Consider the following 20074-nt stretch of genomic DNA (forward strand, 5'->3'; position numbering starts at 1 on the left):
GGCAGGTCCTGGTCTGGGGTGCCTTGGGCTTCTGGGGGCCCCACCTCCTCCTCTGAGGAGGACTGTTCCAGTTGGGCCATGACATCAGGCTACACATAATTGTGAGGAAATTGAATTTTCATATATAGCAAGTTAATAGGTATTCATTGCTATGCAGAAATCCATGTATGTATATTAAAAAAAGCAGGAAAAATAATGATTAAAAAAAGCTTTGTGGGTGCCTGGGGGCATCCTGTTGGGGACCCCTGGACGAGATGGGCCTTTGGTCACATCCAGGATGACTCTCCTTATGTTTTTATCTGCATAATCATCTCAAGTATTCACAGTGTACAGAAGTGGTATAATTTCACCACAAATGGTTCCATGCAGCCTGGCAGGCAAAGAAGCCAGGGTAAGCGCTCTGTTCATTCAATGTGTACAGATACTATAGATGTTTGTAACTTTCCTGCCATCAAATGATGCATATATTATATCAGGCTGGGATAGATCAGCCTAAAATCATCTATGCTGCAAATGCATCATGCACACAAGTCACATAGCAAAGAAACTCTGACCCCATGCAAAGCAGGTCGCTCACAGAAGTGAGCCAAGCCACATGCTTCAGATCAAGCGAACCCATGGCAGAGAAGACAAAATGGATGGATGCAAAGCAGGCGATGCAAGGCAGCACACCACCGCTCTCATAAATGAACATATACAACTCTTTTTCATACAAACCCAGCTGACTGCACAAACACACAAACTTGTACACAACCCAGCATTTGGGTAACACACGCATCTCAATCATTCTCCCTTCCACCCAAAATGGGGTTGTGGGACATTGTATGTATTTTTTTTTTATGGTAAAAGCAGCCTGGGAGCAGGCTGCAGGGGCACTGTGGGTGGTTGCAATGCTGATGTTCTGTTTTTCTTCCATCCCTATATCACTCCTTCTAATAGCGGACTCTGGTGGTGAGTGCCAACAGCACCGGAGCCATAACGGGGCCTCTGAGAAACAAGAAGGAGATATCAACATGCTTGGGGGGATCCTGACATTTGCAGAAATGCAAAGAATAAAGTAAACATCCTTCTCTTCCCAGGATGTTTACTCAATCTAAATACCCCCCTCCTCCAAATTTGCCCCACTACGGAAAACGGAACAAATAGCTTTGTAGGGGATAATTTAAATCAAGGAAACAGCAGGGGTGGGAGATGTTAAAACACTCCAGCGCTCTTGCTTTGACCCAGTTTCTCTGCCCACTTCCACTTTCAACTTTTTAAAAATCTGATCCTAAAGATATCCTGCATTTCTGTTGTTTTGGCTCTCAAAAAGGAGTATCCATCTTTGTAACCAGCTGCCTTTGTGAATCCTCCCTCTCCCCGCTCAGCCGTGCTGGCTGGGACTGTTTCAGTGACACCACAATCGGAGAATCTGCAGCAATGAACATAAATCCCATGCAGAGCATGTCGCTCGAGGAAGTAAGCCAAGCTACGTGCTTCAAATCAACAGCTGCCTGGGACTGGAGGTTTAAGTGCTCAGTGCAGCCCATGGGCCATTGCCGGGACATGCTACCCTCCTCCCTCCACAAGGACTGAGGCCTACAGGTTGCTGGGTGCAAGCCGACCATTTAAAAATCTCCCCCCCCCCACCCCACCCCACCCCACCCCACCCCCACATGCAGGTAGATGGCAGTGTTGGTTTAGTGATTATGGTACTCCAGCACAACTGGAGGCACCTGGTTGGAGAAAGCGGCCCCATTCTGTATTGATTGCAGGTTTCTGAGGATCTTCCCACCCTTTTCTCCCATCCTCCCCCAAGTTCCACACAGAGAATACAGAATAATAAAAAGATGTCACCAGTGCAACCCGCGCTGTTATTCGTGCAACTTAATTGCTCCGAAAGTACCAGCCGCGGCCACTCAACCACTTTGCGGGAAAAGGGTAGGGGGATTTTTTTTTGGCCTTTTGACATATTATTGACAGGCTTTTGATCGTTTCCTTTGTTGAAGAGCAATTTTATCCTTTCCAGTCTACAATTTTCTACTTTTTCCTTCTTTTTCTTCTTCTTCTTTTTTGTCTTCTTCTTTTTTTAAATACTATATGTATATAAAAAGATAGTCCTTTGGAGGAGAAAAAAAGAAAAGAAAAAGAGTCATTTTAAAATAAAGAGCCGGTCTGGGAATGAACAATTGCTGGGCATTTGTCTGAAAGAGTGACAACCGTTTAGCGTGGTGGATGAATAGTGTTCTAGGACCAATGCCGAGATTTTGACCAGGGTGGAGTGGAAGCAGTCAGTCAGAGCCTCCTCCAAGACTACAGTGAAGTCCTATGCATGTCTACTCAGAAGTAGGTCCCATTGAGTCAAATGGGGTTTACTTCCAGGAAAGCGTGCCCAGAATTACAACTTCCACCAGCAAGAGCTGGGAGCTGCAGTCTAAGGGCAACATCCAACACAAGTCCTACTTAGAGTAGACCCACTGAAATGAATGGGACTTAAGTTAGTCATAACTAAATCCCACTCATTCCAATGGGCCTATTTTGAGTAGGACTTGTGTTGGATTTAACCTAAGCATTTATCTTCACTACCTCCAGCTTTGCTTGGAGCTCCTGTTCTAACCCCCTTCATGGATCACTGCCTTGTTGTGGCGAAGGGGCTTGCGTAACTCAGTGAAGCCATAAGCTATGCCGTGCAGGGCCACCCAAGACGGACAGGTCATGGAGGAGAGTTCTGGCAAAATGTGGTCCACTGGAGGAGGAAATGGCAACCCACTCCAGTATTCTTGCCAAGAAAACCCCATGGAACGTATCACAAGGCTAAAGACTGAAGGCAAAAGGAGAAGAGGACGGCAGAGGATGAGATGGCTAGATAGCATCACGGATGCAATGAATATGGACTTGAGCACGCTCCGGGAGAGAGCGCAGGACAGGAAGGCCTGGCGTGCTATGGTCCATGGGGTCACGAAGAGTCGGACACGACTGAACGACTGAACAACAACAACAACAACCTGTTCTAGCGCAGGACCTTTTTCGGCCTGATCCAGCCCCAGGAAACACCCAAGCATGGCCTGACTGGAACCAGGCATTCATTGTTCTACCGTGTTGGGATTCCACTGGGAAAAACCTTCGGATAGATTAAGGCAAGCCATGACGGCAGCCTCCTTGTATACTGATCATCGCCATCTCTCTTAGCCTGGCCTGCCTCGCAAAGCTGCTGTGAGAATGCAAAGGTGGTGGTGGAGAGAGCAAGGGTGAAAAGCAGGACTAACTACAGGAGCACATTGTCAGTGGGCCCTTGCTGGGGGCCCAACCATGCCTACTCTTGACGCCGAAACTCGATAATTTTTGAAAAAAATCTCTCGCAAGCCACTCTGTGCAGTAGAAGCACGGGGCATACTTTATTTTAATACATAAAAACTGCAGTCACCTAAATGGATGGTCTGTTACCCTAATTCACATAGGAAGCTGCCTCATACTGAACCAGACCATTGGTCCATTTAGCTCCGTAATTATTTTATTACTTACTTACTTACTTAATTAATATTAATTTATATAAAATATATAATTTATATATATTTATATAAAGGCATTTATATCCCACCTTTTTCCTCCTTAAGGAACCCAAGGCGGCTTACATTCTCCTCCTCCTCCTCTCCGTTTCATCCTGACAACAACAACCCTGTGACGCAGGTTGGGCTGAGAGTCTGTGACTGGCCCAAAGTCACCCAGTGAGGTTCTGTGGCCGAGTGGGGACTGAATCTCCCAGTCCAGCACTCCAGCCACTACACCACACTGATTCTTAATGTACTGTATTGTCTCTGCAGGGACCAGGGGCAGATCTCTAGGGTCTCACACAGCGATCTTTACCCAAGCCCTATCTGGAGATGCTGAGTATTGAACCTGGGACCTCCTTGACTCAAAGCAAGACCTCCGCTACTGACCAATCTCCCTTCCCCTAAAAATCAGGCAAGATTCCAGCCCTCCTGGTCCTGAATAAAGGACTGATTTAAATAGGAACTTAAGAAGCTGCCATATACTGAGTCAAATCATCACTCCCTCCAGGGTTTCAAACAGAGGTGGTCTTTCCCAGTCCAAACTGGAGATGCTGGGAATTAAACTGGGACTTCTGCATGCAAAGCAAGGACTCTACCACGGAGCCCTTCCTGGATCATCTCAACCTACAACGTGGAACCTTTTTTTGTTTCCTTTTTCAACAATTTTTTAAAACAAACTTTTGCTGTTGAGTTTACCTCCTCTCTCTAGGCACGGTGACCACCCTTTCTGGAAAACACTAGTGTATGAATCCATAAGATAAGATAAAATAATATAGGCTATTTGGCACCCCAGCCAGCAAACGGAAATACACTCAGCTGAGGCTGCGCTTAAAGGATGGCTACCGAACAGAGGTGCTGTGGCAGTTTCATTTCCTTGGTGGAGGGGCTGGACTAGAAGACTTTTGAGGTCCCTTCCAACTCTATAGGTAGTATCCAACCTTAGTCCTATGTAGAGTGATGGCCACCAATTTAGATAGCTTTAAAGATTAGATAAATTCATGGAGGAGAAGGCTATCGATGGCTACTAGTCCTGATGGCTCTATGCTACCCGCAGAATCAAAGGCAGTGAGCCCATGTACACAGTTGCTGGGGAGCATGGGCAGGAGGGTACTGTTGCACTCGTGTCCTAGTTGTGGGTTTCCCCACAGGCAGCTTGCTGGCCACTGTAGCTGGACTAGATGGACCCCTGGACTGATCCAGCAAGGCTCTTCTTGTCTTCTTAATTAAAAGGCCCTTTCTCTCTCTCTCTCTCTCTCTAAATGAGGCTGCGCTAATTAAGAAAGCTGTGAGAAAACAAGAACGATCAGCTCACTTTTGATACTAAATTCCTGGACTTGGCACATGCTCAGAGGCACCATGCTCCTTTGTTCGAAGTGTTTCTCTCTGCCCCAAAAATAGCGGTGTCAAACTTCTCTCAGCCCAAAGGCCAAATACCATGTTGCAGAAGTTCTCAGAGTAGACCCACTGGAATGAGTGGGACTTAAGTTAGTTGTGACTAACTTAAGTCCCATTGATTTTGACAGGTCTACTCTACGCAGGACTAACATTAGATACTACCCTCTGATTTGAACCTGCAGTCGAAGGGGTACAACCTTACCCTTATTTCCCCCACTGCCCACAAACAAGCACGGATTGTCTGCATGAGGTGTTTGATGTCTGTGGAATGAATATATTTCGCCCAAGTCGCTTCACGCACAGCAGCCTAAATCAAGCCATCTCTTCCTCCTGCTTCTGACCCCAGTGAGGGACTGCATTTCACTCCCTGCGGAAATATTGTGTTTTCGCCATTTAATGACCCCCAGCTGGAGCCGCTGGGCCTCACAGCTGGCGGAGGGCATTTTAAACAAGTTTTCCTCCTCTCCTGGCGGATGGACGCTTGCCTCACCAGTCCCAGCGTGATGGGAGCCGGTACAGCATCACAACTCTCGAATTAAGATGCTGTCACTAAGAGTCCAACAGACATCCACTGAGACACTTGGGAAGTAATCGGAGGCTCCGGCCATCCTTAAACTAAAGGCTGTTTGCAAAAACAAAAATCTTTATCTGTGTGCCTCTCTGCGTATTTGTGCATATATATCGTAAAGAATCTCTTCCTTGGCTCAGCTCTGGAAAAGCAAAAGTGTCGAGATCCTAAGACACCAAAAGAGCTGGCTACCTTCTGGCTACAACGACTGAAATTTAAGTGTTTGGAGGTTTTATTTTGTTCACCAGGGTCAGCACCAAGGCATGGTGGGGCTCCTGCCAAGGGCCCACACCCCAGCAGGGGCCCACTGATAAGAGCCTGTGGGAGTTGCTCCTCTTGTCCACAAAAACCTGAGGCCAGCCCTGAAGTTCACTGTGAGTTTTGGGATCGGATACAGAAATTAGAAATTCTTAGAATCTCAGATACTTTTTGAAAAGAAAATGTATGTTTCCGGTGTTTGTGGATAGGTTTCTAGCCCTCATGGAGGATGATGCTAACAATGGCTACTGGGTGAGGGCAGATGCAAAAGAGGGCAGGGCCTTTGAACCTTTAATAGTTGTGTAGAAAAGGGAATATTCCTATTTCCATGCCATGAGTGATAACTGGAGATCAAGTCCTATGAGGAAAGTCTGAAAGCGCTGGGTATGTCTAGTCTGGAGAAGAGGCATTATAATAGCCATCTTCAAATATCTGAAGGGCTGTCACATAGAGATACACAATGGAACAAATGTGTTTTCTGTTTCTCCAGAGGGGAAGACCTAAACCAACAGGCTCAAATTACAAGAAAGGGGATTTGGACTAAACGTTTGGAAGAAGTTCCTGATGATATGAGCTCTTTGACAGTAGGACAGGGTCCCTTGGAGGGTGGTGGACTCTCTGTTGGAGGCTTTTAAGTATATGCTGGACAACCACCTATCAGGGATGCTTTGACAATGGATTATCTCAATCGGCAGGGGGTCAAACTAGATGACCTTTTAGGTACTCTCCCAACTCTACAATTCAAACGCTACTTTTTCAGTCCGCCAAAGTGTTGCGCCGGGCTTTGAAACTGCTGCTGTGTTTAAGTTTTGTCACTGGACTGTTTCAGTTGCATTTTAAAAGAATATTGTTTTCTGTCATTTCGGTTACATCCGTAAGCCACCTTCAGTGGGCCTGCGAATAAATCTTTTCCTAGAAATGTTGTTTTTTTTCCATTTAAGCAGATTCCCATAGACAGCTATTCTTCAGCTGGTGGGATGTGGTCTACTCCCGGGTTGCAGCCACACTTAGGGCAGCTCGCCAACATACAAATATACAGTTGTGCAGCTAGATAATTTTGGATTCTGGACTTGTTGGTGGTCCTCTTTAGATGACCATATATATTAGTTGTGGAGCACACAACTCACATGTATTTATTTGCACTGTTTTACTCTGCTCTTCACCCCCAAAAGACTCCCAGAGCAGCTTACAAAGATTAAAAACGAGCCAGTCCTTGCCTTCAGGCCTACAGTCTAAAAGACATGACACAAAAAGAAAAGGGATTGGGAGGAATGGGGAAAAAACTGGTGAAATCTGTTCACTTCTTCCCCCTCAAGTTTTAACATTCCTCCTGCACTCCTGATATGTTAGATTTCAACAACAAAACTGTTTGCCAACCCTAATAATAATAATAAACCACAATAATAATAATCTGAGTGTATGGACTTTTGCATTTTAAGTTCATTTAAATCCCAGCACCATCACGACTACAGGAAAAAAAGAGCTTGCTTCTGTTGCCCTGTATGTTCTAATGTTACAGGCAGCTTGAAAATCATTTAAAATCAATAAATAATAGATTTAAAAAACAAAGAAATCACCTGCCATTCTCTGGGTGCTCATTTGATGACCTGAATCTAGGCTCCAAAGCCCAGGGCTTGCTGCACAACTATGTCTTTTTCTGTCCTCTTCTTGGGTGATGAATTTCCACTTTTCTAGCCATGCTATGCCACACTGGGCCAGAGAAGTTGTAGGGGAAAGACACAGAAAAGGACAGGTGAGCGAGACAGCATCCTGGGGTGGGAGGGAGAATGTATTGTGGATTATGGCATTTGTTTACCAGCTAAAATATTGTCTCCAGACCTCTAGTAAGAACCAAGTTCTACATCTCTATTATTTTTGGTGAATAACACCAAAGTCAGTATGCCTGCATTGGCAGCATCTAACAGGGGCTGATCCCCCACTAAGAAGTTTTGCTTTAATAATGCTCTAATCCTAAATAGGCTTACCTTAGATTAAGGTTGGGTTGAGTAAGGCTTAATCATAAGAAGGTGCATGCCCAGGGGGGTCACAACACAGAACTCTGAACAACGGATGAGCAAATTGGTGTTTCAGGTTTGCGCTGGGGATGAAATGAAAATGTGCAATGAAAATGTGCAGAAATGCAGCATTTGGTGAACTTTTTGGAATTCAAATTTGAATGGTGTGGGGAGGAGGTATATAATCAGTGCTTCAAACAGCAAACTCTGGTGGTGAGTGCTGACAGAAATGGAGCCAAATTGGGCTCACGGTGAGAAACCAGAGGAAAAGATCAGCGTGCTTGGGAGCCACCCCCAATTTTGTAGACCTACAAAAACTGTTTAAGAGAAACTCTTTGTCCACTCTTCTTGTCTTCTCCAGGCTAAATAAACTATGGGGTCATTGCAATTACAGCAGTAGTGGGCAACTTGTGGCCCTCCCAATGTTCTGGCCTACAACTCCCATCATCCTTCACCATTGGCTATGCTGGCTAGGGCTGATGGGAATTGTAGGTCAAAACATCAGGAGGGCTACAAGTTGCCCAAGCCTGCATTATGGGATGCTAGTTCAGTAGTAGAGCACCTACTTTGCGTGTAAAAGCCCCAGGCTCAATTTTGGGTGTCTTCAGTTAAAAGGATTGGGAAGTGGTTGTTGGGAAAACCCTTCTCTCCCAGAGACCCTGGAGAGTGGCTGCGTGTCTGTAGGCAATACTAGCTCGGATAGACAAATTGTCTGACCCGGTCTATGGCAGCTTCCCCTGCCTATATCGTGATGGGGATTTTGCTAGTAACCAAGAGATACACCTCTCCTGGGAATGCTGTCATTCCTTGTCATCTGTGCGGGATTTCAGCAGGAAGGTTGGATGGTGATTCAGTGCTAATGCCTGGTCCTTTCAAATCTGATTTTAAGTGTCTTTAAAAAAAAAAAATCTATCAGCATCCACACCATGCCTTTGGCAATGGACTTAGCTAGGAACAGAAAGCAGGGTCGGCATGAAGGGTCAGTGCAATTGGGCACTTGCCAAGGGCCCGGACCCCAGCAGGGGCCCGCTGACAAGAACCCCCTGGAGTTGCTCCTCCTCGTCCCCGTTGCAACCTGTGTGTTCGCCTGCCTCTCGCTCTGGCCCAGACAAGGGTGGTGGTGAGAAGGAGGAGCAGGAGATGCCACGGCCTCCTTGATCCCTGGCTCTCCGCTTGCCAAGCAAGCAAGTGGTAGCCATGATAAGAGAGAGGGTGAGGAGCAATTGCAGCTGGTAACAGTGGTGGTGAGAAGGGAGACTCACTGAGGGAGAGGGCCTGTGGAGGGGGTCTTGTACTGGAGCCAGTACTGATAGAAAGGGAGGGAGAGAGGAAGGGAGGGATGGAAGAAAGAAAGGATTTAAAACGGAACTAGAGCTGACCATCAACATAGCCATGGAACACTGAACAATTTTAAGGCACCTCGGGGGCCCATCTGAGCTGAAAGGCGGGACAACAAGATTAAGAACATGTAAACATTTCTTGCTTTCATAACTGAATCATTTATACCAGCCTTGTATTTAACCACTTGCTCAGTCGCCATAGGTGATAAAAGAATTATATGCAGGTGAGCGGGGTGCTGAGCTCCCTCCCGTTGACAGCCCTCAGAGTTCTATGCTGGGCGTGCAGGATGAGACGCCCCCATCCTTTGCGCCCAACCGAGAAATCAAGTCTACTATTTTGTTTTTGGTTTTTTGGCGAGACGGCATTTTTACTCATAAAAAGAGTATCTCCCCTACCAGCCATTCTTATGAATAAAAAACTGACTAGCCATTATCATCATCACCATTAATAATATTAATATTTTGCAGGCTAGTAACATTTGTGGGCTTCTTGAGAAGGCAGACTTTATACCTTGTTTTTTCTACGTATGATAAACACGCAAGGCAACTTATGATTGAACCCCATTCCAGCAAAAACACAATTTAAAAACTATTCAAAATAATAGTAATAATAATAATAATAATAATAATAATAATAATAAAATAGAACACAGAAATGAAACATGAAACATGGAATAGCCCTCCTCAGCAAAAGACGCAATAACACTGACCAAAAACAAATTCCCATCTCAAACGCTCTGAGCCACGATAGCTGCATAATAACCTCTGGGTGCAGCACAATAGAGAGTAAAGCATGCTCAAAGCTGCCATCCTATACACACTTACCTGAGAGTAAGCACTACTGAACACAGTGGGAGTTACTACTGAGTAAACATGCATAGGACGGCATGGTAAACTCATCCTTCCCCCTCCCCCCCCTCCATTTTTCTATTTTTTTAATTTTTACCCCAAAAGTCAGTTCCATGGCCAATCAGCATATTCAGCCTTCAGTGGGCAGGTTAGGTTGTTGTGGGGTTTTTGGTTGGGGGTGATGCACGCGTAAGGTTTTTTTTCCCTACAGACTTTTCTGCAAATCTTGGGGCTCTCCTGAGCTTGCTCATCCTTCCCTCTTGTGCATGGGTGGTGCTGTTTTGGCTACATAAGGATTGGCACACCTAGCCTGAACATCAGAATTAGAAGGAAAGAGAAAAGTACATTTCCTAGGGTTTGATCATGTTCTGGCATAACAATCGTCACACCAGAAAGGCAGTGATGGCAAGAGACAGAACCCAGGAAAATGTCCCCTACGTGTAAACAGTTTGAAAACTTGATTTAGATTGTAAGGAGAAAACATAAAGAAACAAACAAAAAAAACCCACAAGCATGCAACTGAAGTAATAGACATGGCTGTCTAAAGACTACTCCTTCATAGACCTTTAAGTCCAAATGACTTTGCCATACTACTGACTTCCCCTTCAGTTCACGGATTTGAGTTTCTCATGGAGCTCTTTTGCAGAAATGGAATGGATTTGTACGTCTGGCAGCATTGGATTGACTGAGGTTTGGTAGGGTGGGCACAAGGAACGGGGCCATTTTGGTAATGGCACCAGTGTTCCAGAACATCCTCCCGAGAATAGGCTCAAATGGCCCTGTTTAGGACGCCCAGTGCCTAAAAAGACCACTGTGGGATGCTGAACTGCTAATCTCTTCTAACTGCTGGTTCTATTATTGTAGCATTTTATGATGCTGGTTTTGAAAGCATCTCAGTTTATTTCCTAGATCTATGCTATTAGCTGCTTTGCATTCCTGTAGTGCAGCCTTCCTGACCTGGTGCCCTTCAGACTTTAACTCCCACCAGCCCTAACATGGTCAATGGTCAGGGGTGATGGGTGGTGAGGTCCCAGATCTGGGGGTGGGAGGCAAGTTGGGGAAAGCTGCCCTAGTGAAAGAAAAGTGGGATGGATTTAAAATAAATAAAATAAAATCTTTGCCAGTTTCATCGTATGCCAAAGTGATTCATCTACCTCCTTAGAGAAGCAGCTACAAACTATAGGACACAGGCTTTGTTCCAGAGCATCAGATTTCCATGCAGAAAATCCCAGGTTCGCTCTCCAACATTTCCAGTTAGAAGGATCAGGTCGCAGGGGGTGCAGAAAGTCCCTTCCCAGACTGAGACCTCTGGAATTGAAGGCAACAAAGATGATCAGGGGACTGGAAATGAAGAGAGACTGAAATAACTGGGCCTGTTTAGCCTTGAGAACAGAAGACTGAGAGGAGATATGATAACGCTATTCAAGTCCTTGAAAGGTTGTCACAGAGAGGAAGGCCAGGACCTCTTCTCGATCATCCCAGAGTGCAGGACACGGAATAATGGGCTCAAGTTGCAGGAAGCCAGATTCCGGCTGAACATCAGGAGAAACTTCCTGTCAGAGCAATACGACAATGGAACCCATTGCCTTGGGCTCTCCCACGCTGGAGGCCTTCAAGACGAGGCTGGACAGCCACCTGTCAGGGATGCTCTGACTTGGATTCCTGACTTGATCAGGGGGCTGGACTCGATGTTCTTATAGGCCCCTTCCAACCCTACTATTCTATGATTCTATGAATGTCGCTGCCTATCAAAGAAGATACTACTGGGCTGGATGAACCAAGGGTTGGAGATAGCTTAAACCACCTTCCTGTGTTCTTATTTAAATAAGCTCTCCAATCAGAACCGTGAGGACTGGAAACTTACTTTATTTTTAGATGAAGGACCATCACTCAGCAGTCGAGGCCCTGCTTTGCGTGAAAAAGTCCCAGATTCAATCACCAGCATCTCCAGTTAAAATGATCTAGTAGGCAGTTGATAGAGGAAGACACAGGAAGCTGCTTTATATGGAGTCAGTCCATTGGTCTATCTAGTCCAGTAATGTCTGCACTGACTGGCAGCAGTGACTCTCCAGGGTTTCAGGCAGGAATATTTCCAGCCGTACCTGGAGATGTCCGGAATTGAACCTGGGACCTGCTGCATGCAAACACACACACACACACACATTACATGCAGAATCCGACTTGCATCGCAGTTGAATCAACACTGGTCCCCCACTGTACTTGAGTGGGGCACAGAGCAGTCTAGCGGAGGGGATTTGGGGGGAATCGGGGCTGCTGCCATCCACCAGCATCTGCCATCCAAGGAAGCCATCTCACTCTGCTTAACAGTAGGGCTGGTCCTGTTAACATGGGCATATCCATGACAGCAAATCAGAGCCAAGTTTCTAAGGATTATACATGCGCACAGATAGATATTTTAATACTGCCGGCCTTGCTTCACCAAAACCATTGCCTTTGCTTTGGATTTGCTTCTGGAAAAATAGAGGAGCAAGTGGCTGGATCAAGCCCTTTCTCGGTCTAAGATTTCTGGCCTCCTCACCCATTTTCATAGTCCCTGATGTCTTCATTTGGTGGCCTCCCTTTTGGGTCTCTGGTTTTTGGTGGGGTCGGGGGTTGCCTCTTTGGGTCAAAGAGGTTTTACGTCCCAGAGAGGAAGACAGGCAAAGAAAACTTGGGAAGTAGTTTTGTTTTGGAGCACCTCTCACTAGGGTGACAGCACCTTTCAGGCTGCCACAAAACGCTTTGCCAGGCTTATTTATGAATTAAATTTCTTTATTAAATTTCTTACTCTCCCATCTGGGCAGTCACCCGACCACTCTGGGCGATGAACAATGGTACAATTTAAAACAGTAAAATTATAAAGGCTTGCTGGCTGATGAGGCTGTGTGGGGTTTATAAAGCAGGGGTACAAAACCTCAGGACCAGGGGCTAAATCCAGCCTTCTTGGGGTCCCAATCTGGCCCTCTGGGGTTCCCCAGAAGGGCACCTTCTTTCCCCCAACCACTGATCATGTGGCCGTTTCTCAGCTTCTGTATAGTTTTTTCTGAATGGTTGAAACGCCTCTCCAAAGGCTTCAGTTATTGGCACTAACAGCTTTGAGCTAAAATATGGTGGTATTTTTGGCCCTGTCTCTTTCGCATTTGGCTGCACCCACTGGTAGAATGCACCCCCTGAGAGTGTCTCGGAAAGGGCATTTGCTCCTCAGGCTGAAAGAGGTTCAACCCCCCTGTTATAAAGACTCCTAGGGCTAATGTGGTGTAGTGGTGAGAGCGTTGGACTGGGACTCGGGAGATCCGGGTTCTAGTCCCCACTCGGCCATGAATCTCACTGGGTGACTTGGGGCCAGTCGCAGACTCTCAGCCCAGCCCACCTCACAGGGTTGTTGTTGCGAGGATAAACTGGAGGAAGGAGGAGGACCACTCTCCGCAGGGCTCGGTCCTGGCCCCAGTGCTCTTCAACATTTTCATTAATGACTCGGAGGAGGAGGTGCAGGGAATGCTGATAAAATTTGCAGATGACACAAAATTGGGTGGGACAGCTAATACTTTGGAAGACAGAAACAAAATTCAAAGTGATCTGGATAGACTGGAGCGCTGGGCAGAAAACAACAGAATGACACTGAATAGGGAGAAATGCCACGTTCTGCACCTAGGACAAAGAAACCAAATGCACAGTTACAAGATAGGGGATACGTGGCTCAACCACACTACAAGCGAGAAGGATCTTGGAATTGTTGTCGATCACAAGCTGAATATGAGCCAACAATGTGATGTGGCTGCAAAAAAGGCAAATGCTATTTTGGGCTGCATTCATAGAAGCATCGCTTCCAAATCCCGGGAAGTACTAGTTCCCCTCTACTCAGCACTGGTTAGGCCTCATCTGGAGTACTGTGTCCAGTTCTGGGCACCACACTTGAAGAAGGATGCAGACAAACTGGAGAGGGTTCAGAGGAGGGCAACAAAGATGATCAGGGGACTGGAAACAAAGCCCTACGAGGAGAGACTGAAAGAACTGGGCATGTTTACCCTTGAGAAGAGAAGTCTTGGGGGAGATATGATAGCACTCTTCAAGTACTTGAAAGGTTGTCACAGAGAGGAAGGCCAGGATCTCTTCTTGATCATCCCAGAGTGCAGGACACGGAATAATGGGCTCAAGTTCCAGGAAGCCAGATTCCGGCTGAACATCAGGAAAAACTTCCTGACTGTCAGAGCAATACAACAATGGAGCCAATTACCTGGGGAGGTGGTGGGCTCTCCCACACTGGAGGCATGCAAGACGAGGCTGGACAGCCATCTGTCAGGGATGCTCTGACTTGGATTCCTGCATTGAGCAGGGGGTTGGACTCGATGGCCTTGTAGGCCCCTTCCAACCCTACTGTTCTATGAATCTATGAATCTATAAACCACGTAAGCCGCCTTGGGCTCCTTGGAAGAAAGGCAGGATATAAATATAACAATTAAATAAACAAACAAACAAACAAACCTGAGCATCTTAAGTAGGTCTCTATGCTGCATCAAAGGAATCCGCTTTTTTCTTTTACTAGAACCTTGAGATCCACCAATGGGATCCAGGTGCAAAATAGCAGCTTGGGTTGGCCAACGTACCACCCAATGAAGGGACAGGGGGCCACTGAGCATATGCTCAGCCCTGGAATTTGTGAAAGTACCAGAACCAATCTCACACATTATTTCATGCAAAAATCCACTCCTCGATTCCCCACATGTGCCTTCACCTCTGAAACCTAATTTGGGGGAGGGCAGAGAGAGCTTTTTAATTGTTGATACTGTTAGATAACGGGGAATCAAAAACCCTTGTCTTCTATTTATTTTCTATTTTATTTTATCATCTTTAAATTATTATTATTCATTTTCATATTTTTTTCCTTTATTTAATGTATTATATGCCTCCTAAAACAAGTTACTCCAGGCACTGGACAATTTAAAACATCATCACAACGATATCAATAAAATCCCAATAAAAACTAGCAATGTACAACTAATAAACATGCTAACCCAGGACAAAATATACTATCAGTTAGAAGAAGTAAAACCACATGGCCGGGACTAAAACAACAAAACACCGAACTATTGAAATATTTGGCAGAACAGGAAAGTCTTAGTCTGGTGTAGAACGGAAAGCAGGGTGCATGGCGTGCTTCCCTTGGGAAAGCGTTCCAGAATTGGGAGACATCACCAAAAAAGCCCTCTCTCTCAGTGTCACCCTCTGAGCCTCAGGAGCAGGGGAAACTTGAAAAAGGGCTTCTGTGGATGACCTTAAGATGGGGCGAGCTGAAGATAGATCTCCAGATGTTTTAGATTCATTTCCCAGAAGCTTCCACCAGAATGGCCAATGGTCTGGAATGCTGGGTGTTGATGTTCACAACATCTGGAGATCTACCTTCTGCCCACCCCGGTCAACATCACTCCCTCCCAACCTGGCACCCTCCAGATGTGTTGGACTACAACTCCCATCAGGCTGCTTGGGGATGATGGAAGTTGTAGCTCAACATAACTGGATACCACCTCTCTCTCTCTGACACACACACACACACACACACACACACCTGTCCAGGGTGCTGAAAAGAACTATGTGATATCTGGAAGCCTTTTCGTTCCTTCTGCCCAGAGTGTTGACCTAACCTGTGCTGCTGCAAAGGTGTGACATCTTGGCCAAGAGCAGGTTACGACGGATGCTATCTTGTTCGAACACTTACCTAAAGAACAAGCCACACTGAATACCACTGGATTTACTCCTGAGTAAACATATTACAACTATGAGCTATTCTGTGTTCTTTTGAAAGAGAGATATACAGCTAATACTAACACTAATAACAACTATTAATCTATATAGTCCCACCAGTATACAATATATAATAAGCATCCTTGGACGAGATGCTTGTGTTAATAGTTTTATCCACTGCCTGGAATCCTTTAGACAAAGAGTGGATAAGAAACACTTTAAATAATGTAAAATCTATCATAATCGATCTCACTAGATTCAGTGGAGTGGACTCTACTGAAAAAAAGCTTCTGCTATAATTAGTCTGCTAGCTTTATGGTGCCACAGGACTCTTTTTTTCTGGGGGAGGGTTTTTGTTTTGTTTTGCCACAACAGACTAACACGGCTGCTCCTCAGAAATTTGGTTCAAAAGACAGATCCCAGCCCTGAGGCATGTACAGTCTAAAATTCCCCCAAGCTGGTGCCCTCAAGATATTTTGGACTACAACCCCCACAATGTACCTGATCATCATCCATGCTGGCCAGGGGCTGATGGGCATTAAAGTCCCAAGCATCTGGATGACACCAGGTTCAGGAAAGATGTTGTAGTGGGAGGGGAGGAATGTGAAAGTGTGGGTAAATGGGTGGAGAACAGGTGTTTCATCAAGTCGTATGTTCTTAGATTTCGTTGCAGTAGAACAGCCTCCCCCAAATGCATGCCCTCCAGATGTTTTAGACCACAGGCGGGCAGAAAGAAGATTCCAGATGTGTTGGACTACCTGAATCATGCTGTGGGCGGGATGGTGGTGTCTCCTATGATTTCAGGGGTGGGCAGATGGTAGATCATAGAATCACAGAATACTAGGGTTGGAAGGGGCCTACAAGACCATCAAGTCTAACCCAGGTGGTAGGACTAGATGACCTCAGAGATCCCTTCCAACTCTACGATTCTAGCTCAGGATTGTCTAAACCAGCTTTCCCTAACCTGGTGCCCTCCAGATGTTTTGGTCTTCAACTCCCAGAAGCCCCTGGTGGCATGGCTAATAGTCAGAACGCTGGGAGTTGAAGTCCACAGCATCTGGAGAGTGACTTTCTAGCCGCCCCTGCTGTAAAACTTCTGTCGTTCCACCAGCTGTACTTTCTGGGGTGTCCAGAACACGAAAGCCTGCAGTCAAAGATGGGACTGAATGACTGATTTTATGAAGCTCTTTTAAAAATAATTGCAATAATGGGGCTGCTCCTGATCTCCCAGGAAAGCAAGCAGAGAAGAAGCAGAATGTTCCAATCCTTTCTCACACTCTGACTTCTCTTTAAAATAATAATAGAAATAATAAAAATACAGACAGACCAACATGACACCAGGAGGAGTCACTAGACCAAGCAATCTAAGCCCAGAATCAAGGTACTGACCCTGCTTGCCCAGAGGAGGGCTTGCAGCCGAAGTTAGATGGACAAGACAAAGGGAGAGAGACAGAGAGCGACCTGGAAGGAGGGAAGGAGAGTTATGGGTCAGGGGATGATCAGAGCTCTTGCAAAGAGGGGAGTCTCACAGAGCAGAGGTGGGGCGGGGGGGAGAAGGTAGATTGGAATCTACTGAGAGATCTCTGGGTGAACTTTCTGCAGCAGAGGGGGCAAGAGATGGGACCCCCGCAGTGGTTCCGCAGAAACAGCCACAAAATTACTTCCTCCCCTGCCGCCCCGCCTCCCCCACCCCCTCCAGCCCCTAAATCAGCCTTCCACAACCTGGTGCCTCCAGATGTTTTGGACTACAACTCCCATAATCCCTGGCTGGCTGGGGGAGCACACCAAGTTGGGGGAGCCTGCACTAAATGCCTGAATTCTCAGTGGATCCCCCAAACTCTTAAATTTGTAGTGGGTCCCTAAATGCTTGGATTCTAAGTGGATCTCTCAAATGCCTGAATTCTAGGTGGAGCTCCTGAGCACTTGAATTCTAAGCTGCTCCCCCGACTGCTTGAATTCGAAGTGGACCCCACAAATACTTGAATTCTCAGTGGATTCCCCAAATGCTTGCATCTTCGATGGACCCCCAAATGCTTGAATCCAAAGTGGATCCCCCAAATGCTGGAATCCTAAATGGGATCCTAAGTGGATCCTCACACCGCTTGAATTCTCAGTGGGTCCCCCAAATGCTGGAATTCTAAGCGGGTCCCACCTTTTTGCACCAACCTCTGGTTGGTGGATCTTCAGGCTCTTGCAAAAAAAGAGGAAAGAAGCAAGATCCCGCAGCCCAGCCTGAGAGGCGCACCATTTCCTCTGGTTGCCTAGGAGAATCCGCCAGGTAGATGCACCCCTTCCCCCTCACCTTCCTCCCGGCCCCCCGCACCCTGTGGGGGGGAGAGAAAGGAAAGCACCGAGGACCTCACCTGTCTCTCAAAAGTCAGGGCTGGGGGCGCAGAGGGGTGGCCACCCGGGTCTCCAGAAAGCAGCCTGGTCTCCAAGAGTCCCTTTTTATAGACTACTAGAGAAGGGAGCGGGGGGGACGGGTGACGCTCCGGAGCCTGCCGTGGCTCCCCCTCCCCCTTTTAATGCAACCAATAAGTTTCTCCCCCCCCCCCCGCTCGTATTATGGCAAAGGCACCGATTACATCATAGATAGTAGCCTCGATTTCACAATAAGAGTCTCCTCCCATCCTGGAAGGAAAGAGGAAAATCAGCTAGCAACAGGTCGAGGGAAGTCGGAGTCGTGGGGAAGGGAGGGGAGCAGAGAAGAAAGAAAGCCGAAGGCAAGCGGAGTCTGCCTCTGCGGGGGCAAATCTCTCCCCTTGCCCCACCTGTGCCATTTTGTGAACTTTCGATTAGCACAAGCGCTCTCTCCTCCGGTCTATCCAGAAATCTGTTGCATGTCTCTTTCCCTTTCTGTCTCTCTCTGTTTACGCACTTGTCTGTTGCATATTTTTCTCTATGTATGTGTCCATCTATCTCTTGCATGTTTCTCACTGCATCTGTCATATACAGCATGTTTTTCTTTCTCTGTCCATCCATCTATCTATTGCATGTTTCTCTCCACTGGTAGAATCCCCCATGAATGTGTCTAATCCCTTTTAAAGCCATCCAAATTGGTGGCCATCACTATATCTTGTAGCAGTGAGTTCTACAGTTTAACTATGTGATGTGTAAAGAAGTCCTTCCTTTTGTCTGTCCTGACCCTCCCATCACTCAACTTCCTAGGATGACCCCATTGAATTCTCCTATGAGAGAGGGAGAAACGTTTTCCCTATCCATTTTCTCTGCACTGTGTATAATTTTTAAACACTACCAGAATAAACATGTTAGTCTTTAAAGTGCCACAAGGATCTGTTGTTTTTGCTGAAATAGACTGACACAGCAACCCTTTGGAAAATGTTCTCCCCTTACCCTTTTTCTAGGCTGAACACTTCCAGATATAGTAAGCTTTCCTCATAGGGGAGATGCTCCAGCTCCTTGAAAAGTTTTGCTGCCCTTTTCTGCACTTTTTCAGCCCTGCAATATCCTTTTTGAAGTCCCTATCACTTCCTGGCATATAGAAGGGGAAGAAATGGAAGCAGTGACAGATTTTACTTTCTTGGGCTCCAAGATCACTGCAGACGGTGACTGTAGCCATGAAATTAAAAGACGCTTGCTCCTTGGGAGGAAAGCTATGGCCAACCTAGACAGCACAGTAAGAAGCAGAGACATCACCTTGCCCACAAAGGTCCGTCTAATCAAAGCTATGGTTTTCCCATTAGTAATGTATGGCTGTGAGAGCTGGACTATAAGGAAGGCTGAGCGCCGAAGAATTGATGCTTTCAAACTGTGGTGCTGGAGAAGACTCTTACGAGTGCCCTGGACTGCAAGGAGGTCAAATCAGTCCATCCTAAAGGAAATCAACCCTGAGTGCTCCTTGGAAGGACAGAGACTGAAGCTGAAGCTCCAATATTTTGGCCACCTAATGCGAAGAGAAAACTCCCTGGAAAAGACCCTGATGCTGGGAAAGACTGAAGGCAAAAGGAGAAGGGGACGGCAGAGGATGAGACGGCTAGATAGCATCACGGATGCAATGAATATGGACTTGAGCATGCTCCGGGAGAGAGCGCAGGACAGGAAGGCCTGGCGTGCTATGGTCCATGGGGTCACGAAGAGTCGGACACGACTGAACGACTGAACAACAACAACAACAACCAGAACTGGACACAGTACTCCAAGTATGGTCACACCATAGATTTGTATAAGGGGAATATGATCTTGACAATTTTATTTTCAATTCCTTTCCTAATTATGCCTAACATGGAATTTGCTTTCTTCACAGCAGCAGCACACTGGATCCACATTTTCATTGAGCTGTCCGCCACAACCCCCCAGAAATCTTTCTTGGTCAGTCACCACTAGTTCAGATCCCATCAGCTTATACTTGAACTTGGGATT

The 20074-nt window shown here is 46.4% G+C and overlaps 1 long non-coding RNA gene across 1 annotated transcript; it reads right to left on the reverse strand.

Moving 5' to 3' along the window:
- Nucleotides 1-839: 839 nt before the first annotated feature.
- LOC146333505 (uncharacterized) lies at nt 840-18295 on the reverse strand. Its single transcript, XR_014786509.1, has 5 exons — nt 18058-18295; nt 11110-11263; nt 7737-7849; nt 7329-7521; nt 840-2099 (listed from the first exon to the last, which is right to left on the reverse strand). It is a non-coding gene; the product is annotated as an uncharacterized LOC146333505 (long non-coding RNA).
- Between the last annotated feature and the right edge of the window lie 1779 nt (nt 18296-20074).

Source organism: Heloderma suspectum, chromosome Z, assembly GCF_057233095.1.
Source record: "Heloderma suspectum isolate Gila_16-S chromosome Z, 16-S_ref, whole genome shotgun sequence".
Classification (NCBI taxonomy): domain Eukaryota; kingdom Metazoa; phylum Chordata; class Lepidosauria; order Squamata; family Helodermatidae; genus Heloderma; species Heloderma suspectum.